General features: G+C 51.3%; 1 pseudogene; it reads right to left on the bottom strand.

Moving 5' to 3' along the window:
- Positions 1–22,961, bottom strand: part of LOC121561948 — a 62,241-nt pseudogene extending 39,280 nt beyond the window's left edge.
- Positions 22,962–26,932: the final 3,971 nt, after the last annotated feature.

Raw genomic sequence — 26,932 nt, 5'->3', positions numbered from 1 at the left:
GCCAGCCTGATAGAGGGGAGAGGAGGTGGGGGAGGTGGGGAGCTGCTAGCCTGATAGAGGAGAGGGGTTTGGGGGAGGTGGGGAGCTGCCAGCCTGATAGAGGGAGAGGAGGTGGGGGAGGTGGGGAGCTGCTAGCCTGATAGAGGGAGAGGAGGTGGGGAGGTGGGGAGCTGCTAGCCTGATAGAGGGGAGAGGGTTTGGGGAAGGTGGGGAGCTGCTAGCCTGATAGGGGGAGAGGAGGTGGGGGAGGTGGGGAGCTGCTAGCCTGATAGAGGGGAGAGGGTTTGGGGGAGGTGGGGAGCTGCCAGCCTGATAGAGGGAGAGGGTTTGGGGGGAGGTGGGGAGCGCCAGCCTGATAGAGGGGAGAGGGTTTGGGGGAGGTGGGGAGCTGCCAGCCTGATAGAGGGAGAGGGTTTGGGGAGGTGGGGAGCTGCTAGCCTGATAGAGGGGAGAGGGTTTGGGGAGGTGGGGACTGCCAGCCTGATAGAGGGGAGAGGGTTTGGGGGAGGTGGGGAGCTGCTAGCCTGATAGAGGGGAGAGGGTTTGGGGAGGTGGGGAGCTGCCAGGGAGAGGGTTTGGGGGAGGTGGGGAGCTGCCAGGAGAGGGTTTGGGGGAGGTGGGGAGCTGCCAGGGAGAGGGTTTGGGGAGGTGGGGGCTGCTAGCCTGATAGAGGGGAGAGGGTTTGGGGGAGGTGGGGAGCTGCCAGGGAGAGGGTTTGGGGGAGGTGGGGAGCTGCCAGGGGAGAGGGTTTGGGGGAGGTGGGGGAGCTGCTAGCCTGATAGAGGGAGAGGGTTTGGGGGGAGGTGGGGAGCTGCCAGCCTGATAGAGGGGGAGAGGGTTTGGGGAGGTGGGGAGCTGCCAGGGAGAGGGTTTGGGGGAGGTGGGGAGCTGCCAGGGGAGAGGGTTTGGGGGAGGTGGGGAGCTGCCAGGGGAGAGGGTTTGGGGGAGGTGGGGAGAGTTTTACTTTGCAGTCCAGGGAATTCAACCCAGATATCCCAGAGCACATCTTGGGCTCCAGGAGACGGGGGTTAGGGGGTCACTGTAGTCTGGGGCATTCCATCCCTCAGTAAAAAGCCACCCAAAGACACAGACCCTAAAAGGGTTAACATGGAGCTTCTCCAGGAGACGGGGGTTAGGGGGTCACTGTAGTCTGGGGCTCCATCCCTCAGTAAAAAGCCACCCAAAGACACAGACCCTAAAAGGGTTAACATGGAGCTTCTCCAGGAGACGGGGGTTAGGGGGTCACTGTAGTCTGGGGCATTCCATCCCTCAGTAAAAAGACACCCAAAGACACAGACCCTAAAAAGGGTTAACACGGAGCTTCTCCAGGAGAAGGGGGTTAGGGGGGTCACTGTAGTCTGGGGCATTCCATCCCTCAGTAAAAGACACCCAAAGACACAGACCCTAAAAGGGTTAACATGGAGCTTCTCCAGGAGACGGGGGTTAGGGGGTCACTGTAGTCTGGGGCATTCCATCCCTCAGTAAAAAGACACCCAAAGACACAGACCCTAAAAGGGTTAACATGGAGCTTCTCCAGGAGACGGGGGTTAGGGGGTCACTGTAGTCTGGGGCATTCCATCCCTCAGTAAAAAGACACCCAAAGACACAGACCCTAAAAGGGGTTAACATGGAGCTTCTCCAGGAGACGGGGGTTAGGGGTCACTGTAGTCTGGGGCATTCCATCCCTCAGTAAAAAGACACCCAAAGACACAGACCCTAAAAGGGTTAACATGGAGCTTCTCCAGGAGACGGGGGTTAGGGGGTCACTGTAGTCTGGGGCTCCATCCCAAACGGCGCCCTATATAGTGCCCTACTTTTGATCAGGAAACACACAGCTGTGGTAAAGTAGTGCACTATATAGGGAATAGGTGCCATTCTCTGGTCAAAAGTAGTGCACTATATAGGGAATAGGGTGCCATTCTCTGGTCAAAAGTAGTGCACTATATAGGGAATAGGTGCCATTCTCTGGTCAAAAGTAGTGCACTATATAGGGAATAGGGTGCCATTCTCTGGTCAAAAGTAGTGCACTATATAGGGAATAGGGTGCCATTCTCTGGTCAAAAGTAGTGCACTATATAGGGAATAGGGTGCCATTCTCTGGTCTAAAGTAGTGCACTATATAGGAATAGGGTGCCATTCTCTGGTCTAAAGTAGTGCACTATATAGAGGAATAGGGTGCCATTCTCTGGTCTAAAGTAGTGCACTATATAGGAATAGGGTGCCATTCTCTGGTCTAAAGTAGTGCACTATATAGGAATAGGGTGCCATTCTCTGGTCTAAAGTAGTGCACTATATAGGGAATAGGGTGCCATTCTCTGGTCTAAAGTAGTGCACTATATAGGGAATAGGGTGCCATTCTCTGGTCTAAAGTAGTGCTCTATATGGGAATAGGTGCCATTCTCTGGTCTAAAGTAGTGCACTATATAGGGAATAGGGTGCCATTCTCTGGTCTAAAGTAGTGCACTATATAGGGAATAGGGTGCCATTCTCTGAGTCTAAAGTAGTGCACTATATAGGGAATAGGGTGCCATTCTCTGGTCTAAAGTAGTGCACTATATAGGGAATAGGGTGCCATTCTCTGGTCTAAAGTAGTGCACTATATAGGAATAGGGTGCCATTCTCTCGGTCAAAAGTAGTGCACTATATAGGGAATAGGGTACCATTCTCTGGTCTAAAGTGGTGCACTATATAGGAATAGGGTGCCATTCTCTGGTCTAAAGTAGTGCACTATATAGGGAATAGGGTACCATTCTCTGAGTCTAAAGTAGTGCACTATATAGGGAATAGGGTGCCATTCTCTGGTCAAAAGTAGTGCACTATATAGGGAATAGGGTACCATTCTCTGAGTCTAAAGTAGTGCACTATATAGGGAATAGGGTGCCATTCTCTGGTCTAAAGTAGTGCACTATATAGGGAATAGGGTGCCATTCTCTGGTCTAAAGTAGTGCACTATCATAGGGAATAGGTACCATTCTCTGGTCTAAAGTAGTGCACTATATAGGGAATAGGGTGCCATTCTCTGGTCTAAAGTAGTGCTCTATATAGGGAATAGGGTGCCATTCTCTGGTCTAAAGTAGTGCACTATATAGGGAATAGGGTGCCATTTGGGATGCAACATAGGCATGCTTCACCCTCAGCGAGGCTGGCACTGGCAGTCTGTTTTATATAGGTCATTAGATATCCCTGTTCCGTCTCACACAAACAACCTTATAAAAAGGAGCTGAACCCCCAAAAAAACACTCAAACCAAGCGCCAAGTAGGCCAACACCGTATTAAAAAGGCTTTTAGGCCTTCTGAGAATCTGTTACTCAGAGAGGGCAATGCAATGGTACAACAGACAACACCAACACACCAGGGATACGTCCAAAATGGCACCCTATTCCCTTTGGGTCTGATCAAAAGTACATTTACATTTTTACATTTTAGTCATTTTAGTCATTTAGCAGACGCTCTTATCCAGAGCGACTTACAGGAGCAATTAGGGTTAAGTGCCTTGCTCAAGGGCACATCGACAGATTTTTCACCTAGTCGGCTCGGGGATTAGAACCAGCGACCTTTCGGTTACTGGCACAACGCTCTTAACCACTAAGCTACCTGCCGCTTCAGTAGTGCACAATTAAAGGAATCGGGTCCCATTTGGCCTCCAGATCTTCTTACCAGAACTGGAAGAAAGAGAACGTGCTTGGGCCGGTCTCCAGGGACTCTGATTGGGCCTCAGATAGGGCACTCGCTAACATCTGACCAATCAGGATGTTATGTTTGGTTGTGGTTGTCATGGAGAACATGTTGTCTTACTGAGGAGTGTCTGGCTGCATACAGAGAGAGGCTGAGGGCGTTTTCCAGTGGTGGAAAAAGTACCCAAGTCACCCAGTAAAATACTACTTGTGTAAAAGTATTTGGTTTTAAATATACTTAAGTATCAAAAGTAAATATAATTGCTAAAATCTACTTAAGTATCAAAAGTAAAAGTAAAAATGATTTCAAATTCCTTATATTAAACAAACCGGGGGGCACCATTTAAAAAAATAAAATAATTTACAGATAGCCAGGGGGACACTCCAACATAATTTACAAACGAAGCATGTGTGTTTAGTGAGTCCGCCAGATCAGAGGCAGTAGGGACAACCAGGGATGTTCCCTTGATAAGACCTGAAAATAACAGTTTCAGGGTGTGATTAGCAAGACGCACATTCTATATGAAAAGTTCCACCCGACTCGCGCTGCCACGCCACAACACCTGGCACTCTGGTCCTGGACCTTGGACCTACTACTCACGCACGTCCAGGATTCGTTTTAGTCAGCATTCGTTTGCTTTTCACACATGCTTTATAGCACGGGCCAGGGTACCAAACCCTCCAGGATCCAGATCATAAGGGGATATGTGAAAGTGCCCTTAGAGTAGAGGCTAAGAGTGTTCTCCCCCCCTCTCTCCCCCCTCCTCACTCTCTTTTGTGATTTTCTGTTTTTCCAAACCCAAGCTGTGGGTGTATTGATGCCCGTCCTAAATTGTAACTAAGTTCAATGTTGAGTGTTTGTGATATTCTGCGATAGGAGCTTTTAAAGGGCATGCTATTTCCAGCAATAACTTGGTTGAATGTGGAGCGTTTGCGATGTTGTATATAAGCTGTACCTATCTAGGATGTTGAGACACACAAAACGAAACAAACTGGCTCACAACTGTGACCTGCTAACTGAAGACGGGTCCATGCTAACTTCCTCATCAGACCAGTGGGTGTTTCTCACCTGTCACCTGCTAACTGAAGACGGGTCCATGCTAACTTCCTCATCAGACCAGTGGGTGTTTCTCACCTGTGACCTACTAACTGAAGACGGGTCCATGCTAACTTCCTCAGACATATGAGTGGGTGTACTGGCCCCGTGTAGCTCAGTTGGTAGAGCATGGCGCTTGCAACGCCAGGGTTGTGGGTTCGTTTCCCACGGGGGGCCAGTATGAAAAAAAAAATGTATGCACTCACTAACTGTAAGTCGCTCTGGATAAGAGCGTCTGCTAAATGAAAAAAATGTAAAAAATTTGTTAATCTTCTGAGCTCACTGGTTCCTCATCCATAATCCTTTGTGTTTCTGTTCTCAACCAGACAGGCCGGTTCTGTTCCCTCGCTCTGTTGCTCACTCTCTCACCAGTTCTTTGTTTTTATGTGAAGCCCCTCACCAGTTCTTTATGTGAAGCCCCTCACCAGTTCTTTATGTGAAGCCCCTCACCAGTTCTTTATGTGAAGCCCCTCTCACCAGTTCTTTATGTGAAGCCCCTCACCAGTTCTTTATGTGAAGCCCCTCACCAGTTCTTTGTGTGAAGCCCCTCACCAGTTCTTTATGTGAAGCCCCTCTCACCAGTTCTTTATGTGAAGCCCCCGAGCTGCTGTGATGCATGTCAGCCTAATTAAAGCATGTCAAAGCCCTCCGCATTCCACAGCAATGTGTGTGTGCATTTTGTGTTTATTAAGGTTCCTGGTGTTTTATTTAAGGCCCAGTTGACTGTAGTGTATTAATGTTGCTGGTGTTTTATTTAAGGCCCAGTTGACTGTAGTGTATTAAGGTTGCTGGTGTTTTATTTAAGGCCCAGTTGACTGTAGTGTATTAAGGTTCCTGGTGTTTTATTTAAGGCCCAGTTGACTGTAGTGTATTAAGGTTGCTGGTGTTTTATTTAAGGCCCAGTTGACTGTAGTGTATTAAGGTTCCTGGTGTTTTATTTAAGGCCCAGTTGACTGTAGTGTATTAAGGTTCCTGGTGTTTTATTTAAGGCCCAGTTGACTGTAGTGTATTAAGGTTCCTGGTGTTTTATTTAAGGCCCAGTTGACTGTAGTGTATTAATGTTGCTGGTGTTTTATTTAAGGCCCAGTTGACTGTAGTGTATTAAGGTTCCTGGTGTTTCATTTAAGGCCCAGTTGACTGTAGTGTATTAAGGTTGCTGGTGTTTTATTTAAGGCCCAGTTGACTGTAGTGTATTAAGGTTCCTGGTGTTTTATTTAAGGCCCAGTTGACTGTAGTGTATTAAGGTTCCTGGTGTTTTATTTAAGGCCCAGTTGACTGTAGTGTATTAAGGTTCCTGGTGTTTTATTTAAGGCCCAGTTGACTGTAGTGTATTAAGGTTCCTGGTGTTTTATTTAAGGCCCAGTTGACTGTAGTGTATAAAGGTTGCTGGTGTTTTATTTAAGGCCCAGTTGACTGTAGTGTATTAAGGTTCCCGATATGATTGAAAATACCCTCAAATTATAACTGACAGCACTTTAATCTCATAGTCAAATGCTGGAGTACAGAGCCAAAACAACAACATTCACCATCCCAATCCTTTTGTAGCTCACTGTATGACTGTATTATGTTAAGGCATGTAGCATGATAGGTAGGGTGGTTGGGTGGTAGGGTGGTTGGGTGGATGGGTGGTGGCGTGGTAGGGTGGTGGCGTGGTAGGGTGGTGGCGTGGTAGGGTGGTGGCGTGGTAGGGTGGTAGGGTGGTTGGGTGATTGGGTGGTAGGGTGGTAGGGTGGTTGGGTGGTAGCGTGGTAGGGTGGTGGGGTGGTGGCGTGGTAGGGTGGTGGCGTGGTAGGGTGGTTGGGTGGTAGGGTGGTGTTGGGTGGTAGGGTGGTGGCGTGGTAGGGTGGTTGGGTGGTAGGGTGGTAGGGTGGTAGGGTGGTTGGGTGGTGGCGTGGTGGGTGGTTGGGTGGTAGGGGTGGTAGGGTGGTGGCGTGGTGGGTGGTTGGGTGGTAGGGTGGTGTAGGGTGGTTGGGTGGTAGGGTGGTGGCGTGGTGGGTGATTGGGTGGTGGGTGGTTGGGTGGTGGCGTGGTGGGTGGTGGGGTGGTAGGGTGGTGGCGTGGTAGGGTGGTAGGGTGGTGGCGTGGTAGGGTGGTAGGGTGGTAGGGTGGTGGCGTGGTGGGTGATTGGGTGGTGGGTGGTTGGGTGGTGGCGTGGTGGGTGGTTGGGTGGTAGGGTGGTAGGGTGGTAGGGTGGTTGGGTGGTGGCGTGGTGGGTGGTTGGGTGGTAGGGTGGTAGGGTGGTGGCGTGGTGGGTGGTTGGGTGGTAGGGTGGTTGGGTGGTGGCGTGGTGGGTGGTTGGGTGGTAGGGTGGTAGGGTGGTGGCGTGGTGGGTGGTTGGGTGGTAGGGTGGTAGGGTGGTGGCGTGGTGGGTGGTTGGGTGGTGGCGTGGTGGGTGGTTGGGTGTTAGGGTGGTAGGGTGGTAGGGTGGTTGGGTGGTGGCGTGGTTGGGTGGTAGGGTGGTGGGGTGGTAGGGTGGTGTTGGGTGGTAGGGTGGTTGGGTGGTAGGGTGGTTGGGTGGTAGGGTGGTGTTGGGTGGTAGGGTGGTGGCGTGGTAGGGTGGTTGGGTGGTAGGGTGGTTGGGTGGTAGGGTGGTGTTGGGTGGTAGGGTGGTGGCGTGGTGGGTGGTTGGGTGGTGTTGGGTGGTAGGGTGGTTGGGTGGTAGGGTGGTTGGGTGGTAGGGTGGTGTTGGGTGGTTGGGTGGTAGGGTGGTGGCGTGGTGGGTGGTTGGGTGGTTGGGTGGTAGGGTGGTGTAGGGTGGTTGGGTGGTAGGGTGGTGGCGTGGTGGGTGGTTGGGTGGTAGGGTGGTAGGGTGGTAGGGTGGTAGGGTGGTAGGGTGGTTGGGTGGTAGGGTGGTGGGTGGTGGCGTGGTGGCGTGGTGGGTGGTTGGGTGGTAGGGTGGTAGGGTGGTAGGGTGGTTGGGTGGTAGGGTGGTTGGGTGGTTGGGTGGTAGGGTGGTAGGGGTGGTAGGGTGGTAGGGTGGTTGGGTGGTAGGGTGGTAGGGTGGTAGGGTGGTAGGGTGGTTGGGTGGTTGGGTGGTAGGGTGGTGTGGTAGGGTGGTAGGGTGGTTGGGTGGTTGGGTGGTAGGGTGGTAGGGTGGTTGGGTGGTAGGGTGGTAGGGTGGTAGGGTGGTAGGGTGGTTGGGTGGTAGGGTGGTTGGGTGGTAGGGTGGTAGGGTGGTTGGGTGGTAGGGTGGTAGGGTGGTTGGGTGGTAGGGTGGTAGGGTGGTAGGGTGGTTGGGTGGTAGGGTGGTTGGGTGGTTGGGTGGTAGGGTGGTTGGGTGGTAGGGTGGTAGGGTGGTTGGGTGGTAGGGTGGTGGGGTGGTAGGGTGGTTGGGTGGTAGGGTGGTTGGGTGGTAGGGTGGTAGGGTGGTTGGGTGGTAGGGTGGTTGGGTGGTAGGGTGGTAGGGTGGTAGGGTGGTTGGGTGGTAGGGTGGTAGGGTGGTTGGGTGGTAGGGTGGTTGGGTGGTAGGGTGGTAGGGTGGTAGGGTGGTTGGGTGGTTGGGTGGTTGGGTGGTGTTGGGTGGTAAAAGGGGAGTGCAAAGGGTTTAAAGGGTTTAAAGGGTTTAAAGGGTTTAAAGGGTTTAAAGGGTTTAAAGGGTTTAAAGGGTTTAAAGGGTTTAAAGGGTTTAAAGGGTTTAAAGGGTTTAAAGGGTTTAAAGGGTTTAAAGGGTTTAAAGGGTTTAAAGGGTTTAGCGGGTTTAAAGGGTTTAAAGGGTTTAAAGGGTTTAAAGGGTTTAAAGGGTGTAGTATACTCACTGGACGTTCTGGTAGACTTCCACTGAGCTGTTGAGCCCCTCCAGTTGCTCCATGAGGAGCTGCAGGTTGGAGTTGATATAGCTGAGCTCCAGACCAACCATCTCACACACCTTGTTGTTGGAGGTCGCCCTGGAGACGGGAAGAGATGTTAGCATTCACAATACACATTGGAAAGGGGGGGTTGTAGGAGTATACAGTCACTATCTCCTGGTGATGTACCACCACATCACCCTGTCACTATCTCCTGGTGATGTACCACCCACATCACCCGGTCACTATCTCCTGGTGATGTACCACCCACATCACCCGGTCACTATCTCCTGGTGATGTACCACCCACATCACCCTGTCACTATCTCCTGGTGATGTACCACCCACATCACCCTGTCACTATCTCCTGGTGATGTACCACCCACATCACCCTGTCACTATCTCCTGGTGATGTACCACCCACACCACCCTGTCACTATCTCCTGGTGATGTACCACCCACACCACCCTGTCACTATCTCCTGGTAATGTACCACCCACATCACCCTGTCACTATCTCCTGGTGATGTACCACCCACACCACCCGGTCACTATCTCCTGGTGATGTACCACCCACATCACCCTGTCACTATCTCCTGGTGATGTACCACCCACATCACCCTGTCACTATCTCCTGGTGATGTACCACCCACATCACCCTGTCACTATCTCCTGGTGATGTACCACCCACATCACCCTGTCACTATCTCCTGGTGATGTACCACCCACATCACCCTGTCACTATCTCCTGGTGATGTACCACCCACACCACCCTGTCACTATCTCCTGGTGATGTACCACCCACATCACCCGGTCACTATCTCCTGGTGATGTACCACCCACATCACCCGGTCACTATCTCCTGGTGATGTACCACCCACATCACCCGGTCACTATCTCCTGGTGATGTACCACCCACCAATCTATCTTTTAACAAGGTGTTTCTCTTCTCTGGCTGTGTCCCAAATGGGCCCTGGTCAACGTAGTGCACTCTCTAGGGAATAGGGGGCATTTGGGATGAAGTCAACGTAGTCCACTCTCTAGGGAATAGGGGGCATTTGGGATGAAGTCAACGTAGTCCACTCTCTAGGGAATAGGGGGCATTTGGGATGAAGTCAACGTAGTCCACTCTCTAGGGAATAGGGGGCATTTGGGATGAAGTCAGACTTTCGGTCAAAGATCCATCACAGTGAGTTATTCAAAAAGACCATCAAGGCCCCCTAACCCCCTTCACCTTTAAACTATGAATCCCACTACATAGACAGTCTGCACATTTCACTAAAGGCTGTTAGGTTCCATGAGTTTCCTTGAAAGGTGGAGACCGTGATGTCTCAGCGTTCCGCACTTCCAGGCAGTGGTTTGACTCTAGGTTAGCAGAGGCCATAGAAACAGCAAATCATTCTATTTGTGCAGCTCAGCCTCACAGCACCAGAGAGGTGATAAAGTAGCTCTGGGATCTATCATCAGGGTTACGGTATACATGTCATCGGACTGTGGTGCGTCACAGCGGCAGGACGTCTCTAGGTGTTTTCTGTGAGGGCTGGTGTGTGCAGACAGAGCCATGTATATTGGTCTGGTTGTGTCTGTGTGTGGGCAGACAGGGCCATGTATATTGGTCTGGTTGTGTCTCTGTGTGGGCAGACAGGGCCATGTATATTGGTCTGGTTGTGTCTCTGTGTGGGCAGACAGGGCCATGTATATTGGTCTGGTTGTGTCTCTGTGTGGGCAGACAGGGCCATGTATATTGGTCTGGTTGTGTCTGTGTGTGGGCAGACAGGGCCATGTATATTGGTCTGGTTGTGTCTGTGTGTGGGTGGTGGAGGGTGATAAGACCACTATTGTGAGGTCTCCAGCAGAGGTGTTCACTCTGAAAAGCAGTGATAAGGCTACCCCTAGCCATCACCCTGCATTACAAAGCAGTGATAAGGCTACCCCTAGCCATCACCCTGCATTACAAAGCAGTGATAAGGCTACCCCTAGCCATCACCCTGCATGGCAAAGCAGTGATAAGGCTACCCCTAGCCATCACCCTGCATTACAAAGCAGTGATAAGGCTACCCCTAGCCATCACCCTGCATGGCAAAGCAGTGATAAGGCTACCCCTAGCCATCACCCTGCATTACAAAGCAGTGATAAGGCTACCCCTAGCCATCACCCTGCATGGCAAAGCAGTGATAAGGCTACCCCTAGCCATCACCCTGCATTACAAAGCAGTGATAAGGCTACCCCTAGCCATCACCCTGCATGGCAAAGCAGTGATAAGGCTACCCCTAGCCATCACCCTGCATTACAAAGCAGTGATAAGGCTACCCCTAGCCATCACCCTGCATGGCAAATAAAAGTACAACGCTATTGAATGCTTCATGAACAGCATGATGGAAATGACTAACCTTTTTGGTTGTTTTTATCCTATGTAGTAAACAGTGGACACAAACACGTCAGAACATGTTCTGCATCTTCATAACCAGAGGAGAGAGCTTGAGATGGACCCTGATGGAACAATTAAGGGTTCTCCACAGCTGTCAAAGCCCAGACACAAAGTATCCCGCCACGGAGACGTCTCCTTCACGCTGGCCCTAATAGACCTCTGAGAGACTGGTCTCCGGACGGTCTTTACCCTGGGTCTCTGCTTCACACAATGGGCCTCACATCTCACAGCTGGCCTGACCTGTCAGTCCAGAGTTCAATCATCCTGACAGCCAAGCTTTTCAAAAAGGAGACAGACAAGAGGGTTTGTCTCTGACAACGGTTTCTCTTCCAAGAAGCTGTGAAGACTGCCCCACCTTGCCTTTTTACATATAGCTTGGCTTACGTACTGAAGGAGTGAAGGACAGACCTACAATTATATGAGACTGGCTGTCAGGTCAGAGATCTAAAGCTGTTGATGAGACTGGCTGTCAGGTCTGTTAAAATGCTCTCTGATAATGACTGCCGTTGGGCCATGATGATGGCAGTCTGATTAAACGTCGTCATCAAGATACTGTAGAAGTGACCTGGGACTGGGTTCCAAATGGCACCCTATTCCCTATGTACAGTTGTGGTCAAACGTTTTGAGAATGACACAAATATTAATTTTCACAAAGTCTGCTGCCTCAGTTTTTATGATGGCAATTTGCATATACTCCAGAATGTTATGAAGTGTGATCAGATGAATTGCAATTAATTGCAAAGTCCCTCTTTGCCATGAAAATGAACTTAAGGGCCAGCTGCCATCATGTCAGTGATTCTCTCGTTAACACGTGAGAGTGTTGACGAGGACAAGGCTGGAGATCACTCTGTCATGCTGATTGAGTTAGAATAACAGACTGGAAGCTTTAAAAGGAGGGTGGTGCTTGAAATCATTGTTCTTCCTCTGTTAACCATGGTTACCTGCAAGGAAACACGTGCAGTCATCATTGCTTTGCACAAAAAGGGCTTCACAGGCAAGGATATTGCTGCTAGTAAGATTGCACCTAAATCAACCATTTATCGGATCATCAATAACGTCAAGGAGAGAGGATCAATTGTTGTGAAGAAGGCTTCAGGGCGCCCAAACTTCTCCCAACCATCCAAGAACAGTTTGGTGACGAACAATGCCTTTTCCAGCATGATGGAGCACCTTGCCATACGGCAAAAGTGATAACTAAGTGGCTCGGGGAACAAAACATCGAAATTTTGGGTCCATGGCCAGGAAACTCCCCAGACCTTAATCCCATTGAGAACTTGTGGTCAATCCTCAAGAGGAGGGTGGATAAACAAAAAACCCACAAATTCCAAGCATTGATTATGCAAGAATGGGCTGTCATCAGTCAGGATGTGGCCCAGAAGTTAATTGACAGCATGCCAGAGCGGATTGCAGAGGTCTTGAAAAAGAAGGGTCAACACTGCAAATATTGACTCTTTGCATAATCTTAATGTAATTGTCAATAAAAGCCTTTGACACTTATGGAATGCTTGTAATTATACTTCAGTATACCATAGTAACATCTGACAAAAATATCTCATAACACTGAAGCAGCGAACTTTGTGAAGACCAATACTTGTGTCATTCTCAAAGTCTGGCGGCAGGTAGCTTAGTGGGTAAGAGCGTTGTGCCAGTAACCGAAAGGTCGCTGGTTCTAATCCCCGAGCCGACTAGGTGAAAAATCTGTCAATGTGCCCTTAAGCAAGGCACTTAACCCTAATTGCTCCTGTAAGTCGCTCTGGATAAGAGCGTCTGCTAAATGACCAAAACAAAACAAAACAAATTCTCAAAACTTTTGACCACGACTGTAGTGCACTACTTTTGACCAGTGCCCAACGGGATGCGGCCAGGAACAAATGAGACACTCTGCTACTGTGATTGGCCTGAGCCTGGCCTTGGCAGCTTGTGATTGGCATGAGCCTGGCCTTGGCAGCTTGTGATTGGCCTGAGCCTGGCCTTGGCAGCTTGTGATTGGCCTGAGCCTGGCCTTGGCAGCTTGTGATTGGCCTGAGCCTGGCCTTGGCAGCTTGTGATTGGCCTGAGCCTGGCCTTGGCAGCTTGTGATTGGCCTGAGCCTGGCCTTGGCAGCTTGTGATTGGCCTGAGCCTGGCCTTGGCAGCTTGTGATTGGCCTGAGCCTGGCCTTGGCAGCTTGTGATTGGCCTGAGCCTGGCCTTGGCAGCTTGTGATTGGCCTGAGCCTGGCCTTGGCAGCTTGTGATTGGCATGAGCCTGGCCTTGGCAGCTTGTGATTGGCATGAGCCTGGCCTTGGCAGCTTGTGATTGGCCTGAGCCTGGCCTTGGCGGCTTGTGATTGGCCTGAGCCTGGCCTTGGCGGCTTGTGATTGGCCTGAGCCTGGCCTTGGCGGCTTGTGATTGGCCTGAGCCTGGCTTTAGCAGCAGCTGACATGGTTTCTGAGTTTGTTGGGCTGATTTGTGTAGAGCTCCCCTTTCAGCCTTGACAACATGGATCCTAACCAGCCTTGACAACATGGATCCTAACCAGCCTTGACAACATGGATCCTAATCAGCCTTGACAACATGGATCCTAACCAGCCTTGACAGTATGGATCCTAATCAGCCTTGACAATATGGATCCTAATCAGCCTTGACAGTATGGATCCTAATCAGCCTTGACAGTATGGATCCTAATCAGCCTTGACAATATGGATCCTAACCAGCCTTGACAGTATGAATCCTAATCAGCCTTGACAATATGGATCCTAATCAGCCTTGACAATATGGATCCTAATCAGCCTTGACAATATGGATCCTAATCAGCCTTGACAATATGGATCCTAACCAGCCTTGACAATATGGATCCTAACCAGCCTTGACAATATGGATCCTAACCAGCCTTGACAACATGGATCCTAACCAGCCTTGACAACATGGATCCTAACCAGCCTTGACAACATGGATCCTAACCAGCCTTGACAACATGGATCCTAACCAGCCTTGACAACATGGATCCTAATCAGCCTTGACAACATGGATCCTAATCTGTCACCCAATGAGAGCACCATGGGAGAAGAGGAGAGACTGGGCTGACCACAAAGGCAGACACCTTATCATCACCTTATTCCTATGGGCTCTGGTCAAAAGTAGTGCACTATATAGGGAATAGGGTGCCATTTGGGACGTACACTCTGTCTGTTCTGTCCCTCTGCCAGCCAGAGAGAGTGATGTGTACATACACGGCACAGAACACACGGGCCTATAGGTCACAGAACACACGGGCCTATAGGTCACAGAACACACGGGCCTATAGGTCACAGAACACACGGGCCTATAGGTCACAGAACACACGGGCCTATAGGTCACAGAACACACGGGCCTATAGGTCACAGAACACACGGGCCTATAGGTCACAGAACACACGGGCCTATAGGTCACAGAACACACGGGCCTATAGGTCACAGAACACACGGGCCTATAGGTCACAGAACACACGGGCCTATAGGTCACAGAACACACGGGCCTATAGTGACTAGTGCTCTGTCTGAGGGGCCACTGACCCAGGAGGGTGACTAGTGCCATGTCTGAGGGGCCTCACTGTGTCCAACTGTGGTTTCTGTAATTAGTCATCAGGAGGACTGTGTGTTTGTGCAAATGGCACCCTATTCCCTACAGGCCCTGGTCTAAAGTAGTGCACTATATAGGGAATAGGGTGCCATTCTCTGGTCTAAAGTAGTGCACTATATAGGGAATAGGGTGCCATTCTCTGGTCTAAAGTAGTGCACTATATAGGGAATAGGGTGCATGTAGGACACACACTGTGGTTTCTCATTGGAGCAGAAGACTGACCGGAGCAGAAGACTGACCGTAGCAGAAGACTGACCGAAGGCAAGCCAAGCGAGGTCCGTGGGAACTGCTCAGTCGAGATAGTCTGGGTCCCAAATGGCAGATGGCACCCTATTCCCAACATAGTGCACTGCTTTTGACTAGGGCCCATAGGGTCTGTGCCATTTGGGACACAGCTAGTTGAGGTTTCCTGGCCTGGCACTGGTATAGGCCTAGATAGACTGATGGGCTCAGGGGACAGGCTTCATCCGGCTCACACTATAAAATGAATATACAATCACACACCAATACATGGAAACACTTAGAATCCAATAACTGTGGTCTAGCTTCAACTATTCTCCTGAATCTGCACATATATATATTTGGGCATAACGTCCATGTATTTTGGGGGGTTTTGAGAAGGCCTCTTCCAAACAGGAAGTGAGGGACCCCTGAGGTGAGACCAGATACACTGTGTCTCAAATGGTACCCTATTCCATTTATATAGTGCACTACTTTCAACCAATGGGCTCGGGCCAAAAGTAGTGCACTATATAGGAGATAGGGTGCCATTTGGGACGCAAACATAATGACAGGCCCTGACTCCTGTAACTCAGTTCACACAGTAGAGAGACAGTAAGAACAGTAGAGAGACAGTAGAGAGACAGTAGAGAGACAGTGAGGAGACAGTAGAGAGACAGTAAGAACAGTAGAGAGACAGTGAGGAGACAGTAGAGAGAGACAGTAGAGAGACAGTAGAGAGACAGTAGAGAGACAGTAGAGAGACAGTGAGGAGACAGTAGAGAGACAGTAAGAACAGTAGAGAGACAGTGAGGAGACAGTGAGGAGACAGTAGAGAGACAGTGAGGAGACAGTAGAGAGACAGTAGAGAGACAGTAGAGACCAGTGGATTACTAGCAGGGAGTGACTCCACAGAAATAAACCTGGTAAACCAGTCGGTCTGGTCAGTACACTTCTTTAACTGCTGCTAGGAGAGAGAGGAGGGTGGAGGAACATAGAACTACTGAAACCTGACAACAGACGGAGAGAGAAACAGAGACAGAGAGAGAGAGAAACAGAGACAGAGAGGCACAAAGAGACAGAGAGACAGAGAGAGAGACAGAGAGGCAGAGAGGCAGACAGACAGAGAGACAGAGAGGCAGAGAGAGAAGCAGACAGACAGAGAGGCAGAGAGAGAGGCAGACAGACAGAGAGAGAGGCAGACAGACAGAGAGAGAGGCAGACAGACAGAGAGGCAGACAGACAGAGAGAGAGGCAGACAGACAGACAGAGAGGCAGACAGACAGACAGAGAGGCAGACAGACAGAGAGAGGCAGACAGACAGACAGACAGAGAGAGAGGCAGACAGACAGACAGAGAGAGAGGCAGACAGACAGAGAGGCAGACAGACAGAGAGGCAGACAGACAGAGAGGCAGACAGACAGAGAGGCAGACAGACAGAGAGGCAGACAGACAGAGAGGCAGACAGACAGAGAGGCAGACAGACAGAGAGAGGCAGACAGACAGAGAGAGGCAGACAGACAGACAGACAGACAGACAGACAGGCAGACAGGCAGACAGACAGAGAGAGAGGCAGACAGACAGAGAGGCAGACAGACAGAGAGGCAGACAGACAGAGAGGCAGACAGACAGACAGACAGGCAGACAGAGAGGCAGACAGACAGAGAGGCAGACAGACAGAGAGGCAGACAGACAGAGAGGCAGACAGACAGAGAGGCAGACAGACAGAGAGGCAGACAGACAGAGAGGCAGACAGACAGAGGCAGACAGACAGAGAGGCAGACAGACAGAGGCCAGGTGAGGGTATAGGGGAGGGCAGAGGAATAAACTGTTGGTCAACAGGTCACCTTCGTAGTTCACCTGCCTCGCTCTCTCTGCCACTCCCCAGAAGTCAGGAATGCTGGAACATTCCAGGTGAACAGCCAGGTAGAAAAGACAGGTGTAACATAACCCATCTCTTCAGACCTGCTTATTGTTTGAAAGTTCAAAGTCCCCTACCAAATCAATATAATAATATATGCCATTTAGCAGACACTTTTATCCAACGCAACTTACAGTAATTCGTGCAGACATTTCTTATGTATGGGTGGTCCCAGAAATCAAACCAACTATTCTGGCATTGCAAGCGCCATGCTCTACCAACTGAGCTACGGTGGACCACCTATATCCTTAGGTATGCATGTTGGAATAATGCATCTTACCACCCAAGAAACATAGAAGCACCTGAAACTTCAAAACTCAGTCTCTCTGCACCTACTCATTGGTTCTACCCGCTGCGGTGTTGGCAGACGAACACACACCGCTGAGCCCATCGTCTGCCCCGGTTCCACCCACTGTGGACTGGGCCAAGGACGGCTAGCAGCTTGCCTGGAAATACTGGGAGGAATGCAGAGCTCTTTGAAGCTGACAGCTGCTCCAGCACAGCCTCATGTAATATCAGAACCTTAGATAACACTAGGTCAGGGGTCAGACAGAGAGACTGGTCCCCAGGTCAGGGGTCAGACAGAGAGACTGGTCCCCAGGTCAGGGGTCAGACAGAGAGACTGGTCCCCAGGTCAGGGGTCAGACAGAGAGACTGGTCCCCAGGTCAGGGTTCAGACAGAGAGACTGGTCCCCAGGTCAGGGGTCAGACAGAGAGACTGGTCCCCAGGTCAGGGGTCAGACAGAGAGACTGGTCCCCAGGTCAGGGGTCAGACAGAGAGACTGGTCCCCAGGTCAGGGGTCAGACAGAGAGACTGGTCCCCAGGTCAGGGGTCAGACAGAGAGAGACTGGTCCCCAGGTCAGGGGTCAGACAGAGAGAGACTGGTCCCCAGGTCAGGGGTCAGACAGAGAGAGACTGGTCCCCAGGTCAGGGGTCAGACAGAGAGAGACTGGTCCCCAGGTCAGGGGGTCAGACAGAGAGAGACTGGTCCCCAGGTCAGGGGTCAGACAGAGAGAGACTGGTCCCCAGGTCAGGGGTCAGACAGAGAGACTGGTCCCCAGGTCAGGGGTCAGACAGAGAGAGACTGGTCCCCAGGTCAGGGGTCAGACAGAGAGACTGGTCCCCAGGTCAGGGGTCAGACAGAGAGACTGGTCCCCAGGTCAGGGGTCAGACAGAGAGACTGGTCCCCAGGTCAGGGGTCAGACAGAGAGACTGGTCCCCAGGTCAGGGGTCAGACAGAGAGACTGGCAGGGGTCAGACAGAGAGACTGGTCCCCAGGTCAGGGGTCAGACAGAGAGACTGGTCCCCATGTCAGGGGTCAGACAGAGAGACTGGTCCCCAGGTCAGGGGTCAGACAGAGAGAGACTGGTCCCCAGGTCAGGGGTCAGACAGAGAGACTGGTCCCCATGTCAGGGGTCAGACAGAGAGACTGGTCCCCAGGTCAGGGGTCAGACAGAGAGAGACTGGTCCCCAGGTCAGGGGTCAGACAGAGAGACTGGTCCCCAGGTCAGGGGTCAGACAGAGAGAGACTGGTCCCCAGGTCAGGGGTCAGACAGAGAGACTGGTCCCCAGGTCAGGGGTCAGACAGAGAGCGACTGGTCCCCAGGTCAGGGGTCAGACAGAGAGCGACTGGTCCCCAGGTCAGGGGTCAGACAGAGAGCGACTGGTCCCCAGGTCAGGGTCAGACAGAGAGACTGGTCCCCAGGTCAGGGGTCAGACAGAGAGAGACTGGTCCCCAGGTCAGGGGTCAGACAGAGAGAGACTGGTCCCCAGGTCAGGGGTCAGACAGAGAGAGACTGGTCCCCAGGTCAGGGGTCAGACAGAGAGACTGGTCCCCAGGTCAGGGGTCAGACAGAGAGACTGGTCCCCAGGTCAGGGGTCAGACAGAGAGACTGGTCCCCAGGTCAGGGGTCAGACAGAGAGACTGGTCCCCAGGTCAGGGGTCAGACAGAGAGACTGGTCCCCAGGCCAGGGGTCAGACAGAGAGACTGGTCCCCAGGTCAGGGGTCAGACAGAGAGACTGGTCCCCAGGTCAGGGTCAGACAGAGAGAGACTGGTCCCCAGGTCAGGGTCAGACAGAGAGAGACTGGTCCCCAGGTCAGGGGTCAGACAGAGAGACTGGTCCCCAGGTCAGGGGTCAGACAGAGAGACTGGTCCCCAGGTCAGGGGTCAGACAGAGAGACTGGTCCCCAGGTCAGGGTCAGACAGAGAGACTGGTCCCCAGGTCAGGGGTCAGACAGAGAGACTGGTCCCCAGGTCAGGGGTCAGACAGAGAGACTGGTCCCCAGGTCAGGGGTCAGACAGAGAGACTGGTCCCCAGGTCAGGGGTCAGACAGAGAGACTGGTCCCCAGGTCAGGGTCAGACAGAGAGCTGGCAGGGGTCAGACAGAGAGACTGGTCCCCAGGTCAGGGGTCAGACAGAGAGACTGGTCCCCATGTCAGGGGTCAGACAGAGAGACTGGTCCCCAGGTCAGGGTTCAGACAGAGAGACTGGTCCCCAGGTCAGGGGTCAGACAGAGAGACTGGTCCCCATGTCAGGGGTCAGACAGAGAGACTGGTCCCCAGGTCAGGGGTCAGACAGAGAGACTGGTCCCCAGGTCAGGGGTCAGACAGAGAGACTGGTCCCCAGGTCAGGGGTCAGACAGAGAGACTGGTCCCCAGGTCAGGGGTCAGTGATGGGTATTATAAGTTGAATTTGATATATAGTGCTGTATGAGAGCGTTCCTTTGGGTCTCAGCCACCCGGCCCAGCCGCTGTGGGCAAGCCAAGCCTCTCCTAGCCCATACTCCCCAGCTCCATACCCCCAGCTCCATACCCCCCAGCTCCATACCCCCAGCTCCATACTCCCAAGCTCCATACTCCCAAGCTCCATACTCCCAAGCTCCATACTCCCAAGCTCCATACTCCCAAGCTCCATACTCCCAAGCTCCATACTCCCAAGCTCCATACTCCCAAGCTCCATACTCCCAAGCTCCATACTCCCCAAGCTCCATACTCCCAAGCTCCATACTCCCAAGCTCCATACTCCCAAGCTCCATACTCCCAAGCTCCATACTCCCAAGCTCCATACTCCCAAGCTCCATACTCCCAAGCTCCATACTCCCAAGCTCCATACTCCCAAGCTCCATACTCCCAAGCTCCATACTCCCAAGCTCCATACTCCCAAGCTCCATACTCCCCAGCTCCATTTCCCCAGCTCCATATCCCCAGCTCCATATCCCCAGCTCCATATCCCCAGCTCCATATCCCCAGCTCCAGCTCCATATCCCCAGCCATAATGACCTGTACTGTATTCATATTACAGGCTGTTCATATCAGTTCCTGCTAGCTCCCACAGGCCTCAGCCAAACCACAAGGGGAGAGGAGACAGTGAGGAGAGGGAGAGGGAGGGTGATGGGTAACAAGCTGCTGTTGACGTCAAAAGGAGATTCGTCACACACTGGGCACGAGCCCGTGTCCGCCTGGCACCATGGCAACGCACAACACACTAAACAGTAGGCCAGGTCACCGGGGCAACTGATTAGCCAGGCATCATCGTTCTCTGTGTTTACTAACCTGGACCGTATACACACACAGAGAGGCATGCTGGGAAAACACAGAATAACAGCCTCACCTCACCGCAGATCAAATGCAAAACTTTATTGACAACCTTGTGGAGGTTACAAACGTATTTATTGTGCTAGCTTGCGAATATGCTAACGTTAGTTAGCTAAACATTTGTCTATGGGCTGCCACTGGCAGTATGGGATTATGGAGACTGAATTCAATCGTTTCTTAGTTATCTAGCTGTGGCCATCTGGCTATTATCAACAGGGGCTTTCTACAAAATAGCAAACATTAGCGCAGCTATCTAGATAGCTAGCTAACATTGGAATCTAGACCATAAACTAAGCGACACACACGAACACGCATTGCCAAACAACACTACTGCCACCTTCTGGTTTGGAGTATTTTAACAAGGCTGAGTGGCTGACTACTTCAAGGTCTTTGCTGCGTGAACACAAAAAGAGATTGACTGCCGACACTCAGTTCAGAAGGTGTTTAAGTAACGTCGGCAGGAAAACATTTGACAATCCTACCGGTTCGTCTGAACTATGAGGAATGTTTAGTCTTTTGACTTCCTCTTCTATCTCACCCTTTGTTTGGTCTGAAAGAGGGATGACAGAGGGATGACAGACAGGTGAGACTCTGGCGACACCTCCGTGACAGAGGGATGACAGACAGGTGAGACTCTGGTGACACCTCCGTGACAGAGGGATGACAGACAGGTGAGACTCTGGTGACACCTCCGTGACAGAGGGATGACAGACAGGTGAGACTCTGGTGACACCGCCGTGACAGGGGGATGACAGACAGGTGAGACTCTGGTGACACCTCCGTGACAGAGGGATGACAGACAGGTGAGACTCTGGCGACACCTCCGTGACAGAGGGATGACAGACAGGTGAGACTCTGGTGACACCTCCGTGACAGAGGGATGACAGACAGGTGAGACTCTGGTGACACCTCCGTGACAGAGGGATGACAGACAGGTGAGACTCTGGTGACACCTCCGTGACAGAGGGATGACAGACAGGTGAGACTCTGGTGACACCTCCGTGACAGAGGGATGACAGACAGGTGAGACTCTGGTGACACCTCCGTGACAGAGGGATGACAGACAGGTGAGACTCTGGTGACACCTCCGTGACAGAGGGATGACAGACAGATGAGACTCTGGTGACACCTCCGTGACAGAGGGATGACAGACAGGTGAGACTCTGGCGACACCTCCGTGACAGAGGGATGACAGACAGGTGAGACTCTGGCGACACCTCCGTGACAGAGGGATGACAGACAGGTGAGACTCTGGTGACACCTCCGTGACAGAGGGATGACAGACAGGTGAGACTCTGGTGACACCTCCGTGACAGAGGGATGACAGACAGGTGAGACTCTGGTGACACCTCCGTGACAGAGGGATGACAGACAGGTGAGACTGGTGACACCTCCGTGACAGAGGGATGACAGAAAGGTGAGACTCTGGCGACACCTCCGTGACAGAGGGATGACAGACAGGTGAGACTCTGGCGACACCTCCGTGACAGAGGGATGACAGACAGGTGAGACTCTGGTGACACCTCCGTGACAGAGGGATGACAGACAGACAGACAGAGAGGAGGAGGAGGAGTGAAACCCTTTAACAACAACAACAACAACAACAACGTGTCCCAAACGGCACCCCTATCCTCTACACATTCAAGCCCGGGGCTGCTGAAACCGACTAAGGGTTACTACCAGACAAAAATGATGTAATAACTTCATTCCTTCTTCACAACATTATTTTACATTTTACATTTTTTAGTCATTTTAGCAGACGCTCTTATCCAGAGCGACTTACAGTTAGTGAGTGCATCCATTTTTCATCCGGAGCCTTCTGCATGGCTGGGTTGGATGCTGGGACAGTGACTGTCTGACCATACAGGGTCTGCTCTCCTGTAATGGAGGCTGCTGTGTGCGTCTTCCTGTTAGCGTACGTGTGTGAGACCGTGTGTATAATAACAGTACGTACCGTAGAAGGTTCTCAACCCTGGCTCTGTGTGTGTCTGTGTGTGTGTCTGTGTGTGTGTGTCTGTGTGTGTCTGTGTGTCTGTGTGTGTGTGTGTCTGTGTCTGTGTGTGTGTGTGTGTGTGTGTCTGTACGTACCGTAGAAGGTTCTCTGCCCCGGCCCTCATCCTCATCTGTCTAATGATCTGCTGGTTGAGACTGGCTCTCTCATTCTGCAGCTTGGAGCGTCCTGTCAGGGCTAACGGGTTCCATCCCTACAGAACAGACAGGAAGAGAACGGAGACCGTTAGGATCTGTCCTCAGAGACCGTTAGGATCTGTCCTCAGAGACCGTTAGGATCTGTCCTCAGAGACCGTTAGGATCTGTCCTCAGAGACCGTTAGGATCTGTCCTCAGAGACTGGACTAGCGTCATTTACATTTACATCATTTAGCAGACGCTCTTATCCAGAGCCACTTACAGTTAGTGAGTGCATACATTATTATTTTCATACTGGCCCCCCGTGGGAAGCGAACCCACAACCCTGGCGTTGCAAACGCCATGCTCTACCAACTGAGCTACATCCCTGCCGGCCATTCCCTCCCCTACCCTGGACGACGCTGGGCCAATTGTGCGCCGCCCCGTGGGTCTCCCGGTCGCGGCCGGCTACGACAGGGTTAGTCAGGGTGAGAGACCGTATTGACTGTACAGTTCATGGGATGCAATACAAAAAACCCAGGAAAGACATGCGTTGAGGGAGCTGTGCTGTACTAGATAGATGACCAGGTCAGGCTCCCCAGGTCAGGCTCCCCAGGTCAGGCTCCCCAGGTCAGGCTCCCCAGGTCAGGCTCCCCAGGTCAGGCTCCCCAGGTCAGGCTCCCCAGGTCAGGCTCCCCAGGTCAGGCTCCCCAGGTCAGGCTCCCCAGGTCAGGCTCCCCAGGTCAGGCTCCCCAGGTCAGGCTCCCCAGGTCAGGCTCCCCAGGTCAGACTCCCCAGGTCAGACTCCCCAGGTCAGGCTCCCCAGGTCAGGCTCCCCAGGTCAGGCTCCCCAGGTCAGGCTCCCCAGGTCAGGCTCCCCAGGTCAGACTCCCCAGGTCAGACTCCCCAGGTCAGACTCCCCAGGTCAGGCTCCAAGCTGACTTTGATTATGTTGTATGTCTTGATGATACGACCAGAACCTCACAACAAGCTGTAATTAAGGACGAGGTTGACAGTCCCATGTGGTTTTGCCCCCTCTGGACTTAAACCCAAATGGACTTCAGAACTCACTACCTGTTCTTCTGGTGTCAGAGCAACAGGCTGCCAGACCTAACTATGTCAACACACACAGATAGACAAGGACACAGTAACATTACGTTCATTTCTATGAGTCGTAGAGGTCCATTGAATAAGAGTCAGTCTACGAGGTTAGAAAGTAATGTTTCTGTGTCCCCAGCCAGTATCAGAGCTGGCTGTATGATAGAGGTGTGTCGTGTACACGGTGTCACCACAAGTCAGCTTAGCAACACATAGTTCTGCTCAGCAATATGATGACCCCTACAGATGCATAACCACAGAATGAAATAGAACACCGAGTTATAGGATCTCTATGCACAGTGGGTGTAGCGTCTAAAATGTAATGTAATATCCTATAGCATTAAACATGGTGAGGTTATAGGATCTCTATGTACCCAACACAGTGGGTGTATCCCACAGGATTAAACATGATGAGGTTATAGGATCTCTATGTGCCCAACACAGTGGGTGTATCCCACAGGATTAAACATGGTGAGGTTATAGGATCTATGTGCCCAACACAGTGGGTGTATCCCATAGCATTAAACATGGTGAGGTTATAGGATCTCTATGTGCCCAACACAGTGGGTGTATCCCATAGCATTAAAACATGGTGAGGTCATAGGGCTGAACAAGGAGAGTTACTGAATGTATCTCAGTGACTAAAAATAGATTGATAGAAATGTCCTCTCTCACTTTGATCAACAGCGGATTCCTTTCTCTAAACCCAACTCAACTCTGACGGAAGTAGACAACTTCCTGAACATAGGCCTAACAAGTAAACATCCCCCAAAAATATTTACATCTTATTTCCTTCTAATATTTAATTATTGGACACATAAAACACTACTGTAACAAGTTAACACCAAGCAGAATGATGTCACCTGTCAGATCGGGTATGGTTCACACTGTTCCTCAACACACAACAGTACTGGGGGGGGGGGTGAATGGCTTTCATAGACTATCATGAATCACCCAATGAAAGTAGAATAAAAGACAAGGAGAGGTTTGGCTTGGCAAGGTCAGAGAGCAGCTATGGCTGTGGAATAGAGACAGACAGAGAGAGACAGAGAGAGACAGAGAGACAGAGAGACAGAGCGAGACAGAGAGAGACAGAGAGAGACAGAGAGAGACAGAGAGAGACAGAGAGAGACAGAGAGAGACAGAGAGAGACAGAGAGACAGAGAGACAGACAGAGAGAGAGAGAGAGAGACAGAGAGACAGAGAGACAGAGAGAGAGAGAGAGAGACAGAGAGACAGAGAGAGACAGAGACAGAGACAGAGACAGAGAGAGAGGCAGCTGCTCTGATCGCTGTATGGAAATAAGACCATTACATCAGAGGGAGGGAGGGCCAGAAGACTCGCAGGGGCTTGCCCTATGACAATATGTTGATACTATGCCAATACAGCACCAATACCACTTTATTACACTCATTCATGATGATGTCATGATAATAATCTTTATGACGACATTAGACCATCAAAAGAAAGCTGTAACCTCCATCACAATACCCAGCCCTGGACTGTTTGTTTTCAAGGTGTCGTTGTCCCTAAGGAAACCACTGAAAGAAAGATATCAGCTGTTGTCTCTAAGGAAACCACTGAAAGAAAGATATCAGCTGTTGTCTCTAAGGAAACCACTGAAAGAAAGATATCAGCTGTTATAAACTCTGGTGCATCCCAAATGGCATCCCAACCTCCCTGTGGGCTCTGTTGAAAAATGGTACCATATTCCCAACATAGTGCACTACTTCCCTGTGGGCTCTGTTGAAAAATGGTACCATATTCCCAACATAGTGCACTACTTCCCTGTGGGCTCGGTTGAAAAATGGTACCATATTCCCAACATAGTGCACTACTTCCATGTGGGCTCTGTTGAAAAATGGTACCACTGACTACATGAATGATGTTGATCCGGACTGGTTCAGACAAAGCCGCCAGGTGTGTTGATGCTCAAGAGGAACCAGTGTGTGTGTGTGTGTGTGTGCGTGTGTGTGTGTCTGTGTGTCTGTGTCTGTGTGTGTGTGTGAGGTTCAGTCAGAAACTACAGCTCTGATCCACACAGAGAGATTATCACATTCCTCCAGCTAGCATCAAAGCTCTCGGAGGGAAACCTAAACCGGAGTCACCTGACCATGTGACTCACTGCTCTTCCTCCTCCTCTCCACTAAAGGACATGTGATCTGTCTCCTCTTCTCCACTAAAGGACACAGAGGGACATGTGATCTGTCTCCTCCTCTCCACTAAAGGACACAGAGGGACATGTGATCTGTCTCCTCTTCTCCACTAAAGGACACAGAGGGACATGTGATCTGTCTCCTCTTCACTAAAGGACACAGATGGACATGTGATCTGTCTCCTCTTCTCCACTAAAGGACACAGAGGGACATGTGATCTGTCTCCTCCACTTCACTAAAGGACACAGATGGACATGTGATCTGTCTCCTCCACTTCACTAAAGGACACAGATGGACATGTGATCTGTCTCCTCCTCTCCACTAAAGGACACAGAGGGACATGTGATCTGTCTCCTCTTCTCCACTAAAGGACACAGGGGGACATGTGATCTGTCTCCTCTTCTCCACTAAAGGACACAGAGGGACATGTGATCTGTCTCCTCTTCTCCACTAAAGGACACAGAGGGACATGTGATCTGTCTCCTCCACTTCACTAAAGGACACAGAGGGACATGTGATCTCTCTCCTCCTCTTCATTAAAGGACACAGGGGGACATGTGATCTGTCTCCTCCTCTCCACTAAAGGACACAGAGGGACATGTGATCTGTCTCCTCTCCACTAAAGGACACAGGGGGACATGTGATCTGTCTCCTCCTCTCCACTAAAGGACACAGAGGGACATGTGATCTGTCTCCTCTCCACTAAAGGACACAGGGGGACATGTGATCTTTTTCCTCTTCTCCACTAAAGGACACGTGATCTGTCTCCTCTTCTCCACTAAAGGACACAGAGGGACATGTGATCTGTCTCCTCCACTTCACTAAAGGACACAGAGGGACATGTGATCTGTCTCTTCTCCACTAAAGGACACAGAGGGACATGTGATCTGTCTCCTCCACTTCACTAAAGGACACAGAGGGACATGTGATCTCTCTCCTCCTCTTCATTAAAGGACACAGATGGACATGTGATCTGTCTCCTCCTCTCCACTAAAGGACACAGAGGGACATGTGATCCGTCTCCTCCTCTCCACTAAAGGACACAGGGGGACATGTGATCTGTCTCCTCCTCTCCACTAAAGGACACAGAGGGACATGTGATCTGTCTCCTCCTCTCCACTAAAGGACACAGAGGGACATGTGATCCGTCTCCTCCTCTTCACTAAAGGACACAGGGGGACATGTGATCTGTCTCCTCCTCTCCACTAAAGGACACAGAGGGACATGTGATCTGT

Source organism: Coregonus clupeaformis, unplaced genomic scaffold (genome assembly GCF_020615455.1).
Source record: "Coregonus clupeaformis isolate EN_2021a unplaced genomic scaffold, ASM2061545v1 scaf1799, whole genome shotgun sequence".
Classification (NCBI taxonomy): domain Eukaryota; kingdom Metazoa; phylum Chordata; class Actinopteri; order Salmoniformes; family Salmonidae; genus Coregonus; species Coregonus clupeaformis.
Note: the sequence above shows the minus strand (reverse complement) of the source record. Positions and strands in the feature narration are given on the sequence as shown.